This window comes from Adelges cooleyi, unplaced genomic scaffold (assembly GCF_023614345.1).
Source record: "Adelges cooleyi isolate 19-005CV unplaced genomic scaffold, UGA_ACOO_1.1 ACOO_flye_CR_arks_rails_tigmint_CR_PRNA_378, whole genome shotgun sequence".
Classification (NCBI taxonomy): Eukaryota; Metazoa; Arthropoda; class Insecta; order Hemiptera; family Adelgidae; genus Adelges; species Adelges cooleyi.
In genome coordinates this window covers 121,402-129,330 of record NW_026096054.1, presented here as the reverse complement: position 1 = coordinate 129,330, position 7,929 = coordinate 121,402, and positions in this window count along the sequence as shown.

The window sequence follows — 7,929 nt, the reverse complement described above, 5'->3', positions numbered from 1 at the left end:
ATTTGGGACTTTTTTTGGAAATTTGAAAGCGATTTCGGAACAACAATTATTACCAGCTGATTAGGTATATTATGTCCTAAATTGTCGTTTTTTACCTTGTACTGTACTTATTAACATTGATGAAAGTTATATTCAAATAAATAAATACATTAAAATAATTGTATGTTTTAAACACATTTAATTAACATTTATCAATTTAACACAGATTTAAATACATTTTATTTTATTCTTTTGGGGCGCTTTTTGTAGCTATTGCAAAGTTTTTTTTTGATTCAGTAATTATAGAAATAGATGGATTTTATGAACTAATAACAAATATCTGTCAAATGTTATATAAACCAATAAATGAATACACAGTTCTTATAAGTGATGCACTCTTATAAGAATTGTGTATATATCTATTGGTTTATTTAATATTTTAGATTTTTGTTATTAGACCATCAAAATCATCTATTTCTATAATTTCTGAAACAAAAAAAAACTTTCTTTAACTCCATACAAACAGTTTCTTAACAATTATTATTAAATGATAAATGAAGTAAAATAAATAAATACATTAAAATAATTGTATGTTTTAAACACATTAAATGAAGTTGAAAATTAAAATTTGTCAATTTAACAAAGATTTTAAATCTTCAATATTGTCCTGATTGTAAAAACTGAACGTGATTTGTAGCTATTGCATCCCTTATTGGACTTGCGTATGCATCTATTGCTATATGTAATCTTTGACAAATATTTGCTATTAGTTTCTGAAAAGTAATTTTTCCTATAGTACCTGAAAAAAAAAACTTTCTTAAACTTAAAACGATAGATCAATTTATATAAATTGTTAGAATACAAACAGCAGTTATACACCGCACAACTGACTAAAAAAGGTTAAATGCGAGGAATTTTTACAAAAAAAAATACCTTTTCTATTTCACGTTAACTCTAAATAAACAGTTTCTTAAAAATTATTATTAAATGATAAAGGAAGTAAAATTAATGTTTACGGTCAAGTGGCACTTCGTACTCTGTGGTACCAACAAATTCCGCTGCCGCATGCACCGCAGTTTCTCTGGTACCTGTAGGATTACCCACATTATCCAAAAACTGTTTTAGTGTTATGACATTTTTTTGGGCTGGATGAGTATGGTCAGCATTGACATAATCTAATATCTCTTGAAAAAAGCAATCTAGGGTCTGAAATTTAATTACACTAATATTATCGTTCCATCGTTACTGGTTACATAAAAAACTGATAATACAATTTAAATTCGTTTAAACTAGAGACCAACATAAATCGAACAATCATTAACATAATACAAGCCAGAGAACTGCATAATTTCAATAAATGTATAATTAAATAAATTCACGAAAAAAATAAAGTTTTTCCATTATTCAATTAATCAAGATGAACTTAAATATTTACCCATGAACTAATTTTAATATTATCCACAATTAAATTAGCTATTTACTTTAAAACAAAATTTGTATGACTAAAACTCATTTAAGGTTTACGAACATGGGTCGGATGAAATTCCAGATAAATAACGTTTTTTATTCGCCAACTAAAAAAAATTGTATCTCCATAATGAATCAAATATATTTTACAGAATTTAACCGTTTGATTTAAATGAAATACATACTCGTACAATAAAAAGAATTATTAAATTATAATTATCAATAATCTAAATTAAGATTTAATGTTATGTAGAAAAAATCACTTGGTAACTAAAAAAAAAAAAAAAATTATAAATAAAAGTATAATTTTTGTACATTAAGGAAAACGGAAAGCATCAATTTTTTTTACAAATAAAGGCTAAAACGCAGAGTCACTTTCTGAAGTGTCTACCGAACCGATTTCAATAATTTTTTTATTGTTTTATAGTTTAACATTTTCTCTATGGGGGCTTAGAGACAGATTTTTTATTTTTGTTTTCAAAAAATATTTATGAGCATTTTTATGTTTACTTTTTTATAGTTTTATCTAATACATCTAACTACTTTTTTAATCGCTAAATAAAAATCGGCTTTTTAGCCCCACAGAAAAAATAGTAATCTTCGTATAAAAAAAAAAACTTCAAATTCGTCCAATAAATACGCCAGAAAAAGACGAAAGTAATTTTTTATCAAATTTTCGTCTAACTCGAAGAAAAATAACTTTAGAAGTATTATAATTAGAAAAAATTATAACATATGTTCATCTTGAAATAAGTAGGCATATGAAAAATGGCTATTAGATCAATGTTTGCCAAATATTACCTATCCTATGCCCCTTAAAAAATAGCGCTTTCCGTTCCCCTTATCATTTTATTTATGGGAAATACTTTTTTAAATTTGGAGCATTTTTATTTACTAGAGCACCTGGTTATTAGCTATTCACTTTTATCACTTTTATTTATAACAATTCTTGTAGACCTGTGACCTCTCCGTCGCCTCTATGCTTTGATTCTATTATGCCTGTTTTCTACAGTACCAATCCTCTCGGATAAAATCACTTTCAAAGTAACGCTTTGATGCTTTTTTGTAAATACAGCACCTCAATTTAAACTTTCTAACTTTGCTATTAGTATGGCCATAGAAAATTAATTGAACAAAAATTTAAGGAAAAATGGTTAGGTATGTGCTCTAAGATTATTGTGATGTTTATTTGTTTTATATTTTCGTGCAATTAATTAAGCAGATTAAGGTATTGAAAGCGGGCGGGTTTTAATAAATTTCGACCATATCAATTTGTCTCCAAGTTCATTTGTAATATGTATGAACTTGGTAGTATTAGTTTTAACGTATACAATTGTTTCTACGACTTAAAGTCATTTTGCTAGTACATGAAACCAATTTAGACTTAAAGACCGGACATAATTACGCCTACTTCGGGTGATCGGATTTTAATTCTGTAAAAATATTTAAGCTTATCCGCTTTTTTTCCATGTTATTGTGGATGTAAATTTTTGAATAATTATTTCATTTACTTAAAAAGACTAGAAAATGAATAGGATTTAATCATAAATTTAATTGAAATATTAATAATCGATTCCATCAGTAAGCTAGAAATGAGGCCATTAAGTTCTAATATTTTTACAGAATTTAAATCGGACCATCCTAAATTGGCGTAGTTTTGTCAGGATTTTACATCTAAAACGTCAAAAATACGTTTCAATGGAAGAGCTAAAAGGCCGATTTTTAATTAAGCTATTAGAAAATAAGTTAGAAAAAAAACTGTAAAATACAAATGATTATAGTAAAATTTTAAAAACAAAAATTAGCCTTTAAGCTCATTTAGAGAAAATAGTATGATGAAGTAAAAAATAATTTAAGCACCCATACAGGCTGAAACAAGCGCCCACATAAGAGCAGCCAATATGACCTGGTTTTTTTAATGTCTTAATACACTTAAGAGATTTGATAATAGTGGAATACCATACATGTTAAACGTTTAGTTTACTGTACGTAATTTAACACAAATAATCTACAAAATATGTATAAGTAATTGTTGGAAAAAACTATATATACCTGTTTTTCCTGTTTTGTTATCTTCACAACACAGTTGACTGATTGAGTAAAAAATGTTAGACACAATAAAATAATAAACTTCATATTCATAATTATTGTAATAATATTTTTTCGTTTTCAATAAGGCTACAAACTTTATTTGAAATCTACTACACAATGATTCTTATGCTCAAGAACAGGCAGTTTTAAAGTAAAAAGTTTTAGGTCAACCATGTTTTTACTATATTTACATATGTCAAAGAAATTCACACTACGGTTCACTTCGCAAAAAAATTCCACCAAAGAGTGGACTATTTGTTTAACATGTCATGACTGTGTTGTTGATTCAATAGAAAACTTTTAGAACAACAATTTTCTAAACGTTTCTTCGGGACTATTTTTTAGTGTTATAAAGTTTGAATTGCAATCCAACAGAAAAGCCAAAATGAATATATGTAGGTAGAGTCTTTGAAATCAGTTGACAACTACTACATTTTTATTTATGTAAACATTGGGAACAAACCCGCACAACGCCCAAAAACTTGATTTTCTCATAATTTGATGAGAACAATGTATCTCAGTTTAAATATGGGCAACATTTTTTTTTAACGCTCTGTTGTTTTAGTTTCGGATACGTCCAGTAAAACATCAAAATTTAATAAAATCTTATTTACTATCTGATTAACGCTATTCCTAATATATATTTTGATTTATAGCAGATATCAAAATGACAGGTTTGGGAAATAAGTTTTAGAATACGGCGTGACCTACTAAGTTATTTGTCTTACAACGATTTGTTATTTGGTTTCTTCAACGGTACAAAAATGTAATAATGATAAAAACTCATTGGCGTGTCGCTACAATATTATATTTGAAGCGTGAACTTGATACGCATAATAAACTAGAAAACCATAGGCTACTTGTTTTCTTATTTATTTTTTTATCATGTCCCTTACGCCTGTAACACATGTGTTTAAACATTAAGTATTTTTTACCCATACAATTACTTGTTATTCTGGCTTTTTTCATCGGTGCAGAATAAATAGCAATACTGTGTTTTGTATCAATCTAACGTAAGGCATTTGTTTTGTGATGAGCTGTTTTTCTTTTGTATGTTTACCACCGAGCCAAATTCGTCTGTATCTTAATATTTATTTCTAACTGTATAAAGCGTTCACCGAATACTTTATATTCAACGGCATAATGTGCACATCAGTTTAACAATAACATATTTTTTTGGGTTACAAAAAAACCTGCTTTACGCTTACAGGCGGAATCAATCATTTTTCGTAGCAACTAAATGGCGTAATGCCATTTTAAGACTCAAAACTATTGACGTGTTTGTTCTTATATACTACTAGGAGTTTTATACGATTTAAAAGCCTTAACTCAACCCGTACAATAATTTTCAAAATATGTAGCAACCGTTTAGGTTAGGTATATTATGAACTTTAATATCTTTAGGAGATTTACATACATATCCTATACATTTACATTTAACGTGTTATCCATTTTTATTTAGTTCACTTCAGTTATAATAAATTTCCAAATTGGTCACGTGACGGTTTCAAATTTTCTAAACCGTTATTTTTCAAATCAAAATATATACTTAAACGACGACGCGCCATACACAAATAAAAATTTAGAAAATGTTTTGAAAAAAAACAGAGAATAACAATCGACATTATGATATTTATGCATGTGTTTGTACACCTACTAGATTGCTCTTAAATCAAACCACAACTACAAAATGTATAGTTTTTAAAACTTCATATTTAGGTCATAGCAAACTCTGGGTTTATTAAAAAACAAATTATTCAACACAGTTTTAAATAATGATTAAAAAAAGATTAAGACAATTATTTATTTTAACGAATATCCAACTAGTAATTCCATATAAATTTCTATTCGAACATATTTAAAATAGGTAAACAAATTAAAAAAACTGTTTAAATAAATTTATAAAATGAACAAAAAAAATGCAAATTTAATTTATTTAATTACAAGAAACTGAAATTTTTAAATGAAATCGGGTTTCTTGCATAACATAGTAAACTAATCAAAGAACTCGAGTCTCTTTACAGAATTGAAATTAGACCATCCTATGTAGTCAAAATAGACGGGGACCCGTTAGGCGGATCGCACGTCAAGTTAAAAAAAAAAAGAGAGTGAAGGGGAAATAATAAAAACAAATATATAAATTAACAACAAAACATGTTATCGTGATGGGATATATTAACCATGATGTAGATGTTCTACTTGATAATAGTATACCTGTTGTAATTTTGTAGAAATTTGCCCCTTTTTAAATTACTACACAAGTTATAGTCATTTTTGTTTTTTCTTACAAATAAAAATAATATTACACAAAATGTAAATAATTAGTCTTTATTTAAAAAGAAACAGTGATTTTTTAATTATAAAAGCCGTTAAGACGTATTGTATATTGAAAAAAACTTTTTTAATAACATTTAAAGAGATTTAATATTATAATATTATTTACTAATCATCACTTTCGATTTTAATTTCTCTAAGGACAGTCCAAGGAAACAATTTGTTTCAATCTAATTCCTTATTATCCTTTACGGCATTTTTTTTAAGTCTTTTGGGAGGCCGGGGTGGAGTGAAACAATTTAATCATACCAAAAGACCCTTTGTGATTATTCAGAGGCATATTAATTGTTTTGGTGTTTGAAGGTTTTGCCGATGACCAGATAATAATACCATAAGTTCATATTGGGTTCAAAAGGGTAGTGTAAAGAAGAAGCTGGTTTTTTATTAGTATTTTTGAGTTTAGAAGAGGTCTAAGCATATCTAGTTGATAGTTGACTGCTTTGCGTTGTTCTTTTAAATGTTGTGACCCTGTTAGGATCTCGTATAATATTAAGCCTAAATATTTTATTTGAGAGCATTGGGGAATGGGAGTTTTATTTAAAGACACAGTGTGACACGAGCTGATTTTGTTTCGTTTAATTTTATTTTAAACATATTCTGGCTGGCCACAACCACATTGGTATTGGGTTGGCTCAAATAAAATTTATACAAGAACAATTCAGAGTACGATAATTAATCCTAAATAATTTAGTTTGAAAAGTATTCTGATTTCGTATTATGTTTCAACACGTTATCGTGAGCTAAATTCCAAGTTTGTAAAATTGTTATTGTGGTCGTGCATTGATTTAAAAAAGTGTTTTTGTGTGGGCTATTACTCATATGTTATTCACTTCGATACGAACCCGAGAAAACGCCAAAAACAATGATAAATAATTGTGTTTTTACTCACAATACTTCAATTATTGGATACCTACATTTGGGCCTCTGGTTGAAGAGTTCTGCAAACGTTGAAAACAAATTGTTCTAAATAGAATAAAAAAAAATATTATTGGTATATCCAGTAAAAAAACAAGTTTTGTAAATATCTATGGTGTTATTAGCATTTTGAGAAATAGGCTGGAGGACTATCGTTCGTAATAGAAATTATTAATGTTTTTTTGTTTAAATTTTAGACACTTAAAATAATATATCTAGGTCAATGCTAACGACATTGTTTTTGTTTTGAATAAAATTCTTATTTAGTGAAAATGGTGTACCTATGACTATCAGGGAACTGTTTGGACAAGCCGCTACAAAACATCACATACAAATAATATGTTTTCTTCTTATTTCAATGAATAACACTTAAACTGTGTTTTCGTGTAAGAAACTATATATATATTTTTTGGAAAAGTAATAACAATAATAAAACCATATATTGTTTTCAAAAGGGTTTAAATGAATTAAAAAATAAAATAGTCAAATTATTCATGACCTGATGCATACATTTTTAGGTTCCCTTAATTTACCAATTATTGCAAGTGTAAAAAATATAATTCAGCAATGTTCTAATTGCAAAAGTTAAAATGATATGCAATTTGGGGTAGAAGGAATGTTCAAAATTGTACAAAACTATATGTATAGTGAGGTCACAAAATAAAAATATGAATACATGAAATTTTAATAGTTGTGTAGCTAGAACATCTTAATATTATTTCACAAATCTGGAATATTATTTAAACATAGTACCTACTACCTACCGATAAACATTGACAAAACCAAAACATATCATAAACCCTTTCCACTAAAAGAAATAGACATTTCTTTTTTTTTCACTTTTTCAACCAAAGTTTTAGGACTTAGGTCTGAAAATTAGACCGGAGAAAGATCTAGAACAAAGCTATAGCATAAAATTTTCTCAAAAATCTGCAGTGAAACTTTTTTCTATTAAGAAAAAACTCCAAAAAAAGAGGAAATCTTAGATTTGGCGTTGGTAAATTTCCAGGTTTCCAGATAAAGAGCATAACTGTCATTTGGTGCAATGCTTTTATCGATATTTGTATTTAATAATTCTCGTAGACCTGTAGACCCCACTATGTCCTAAGCCAACTGTACTGACTTTCTTTAATACCTATTTTT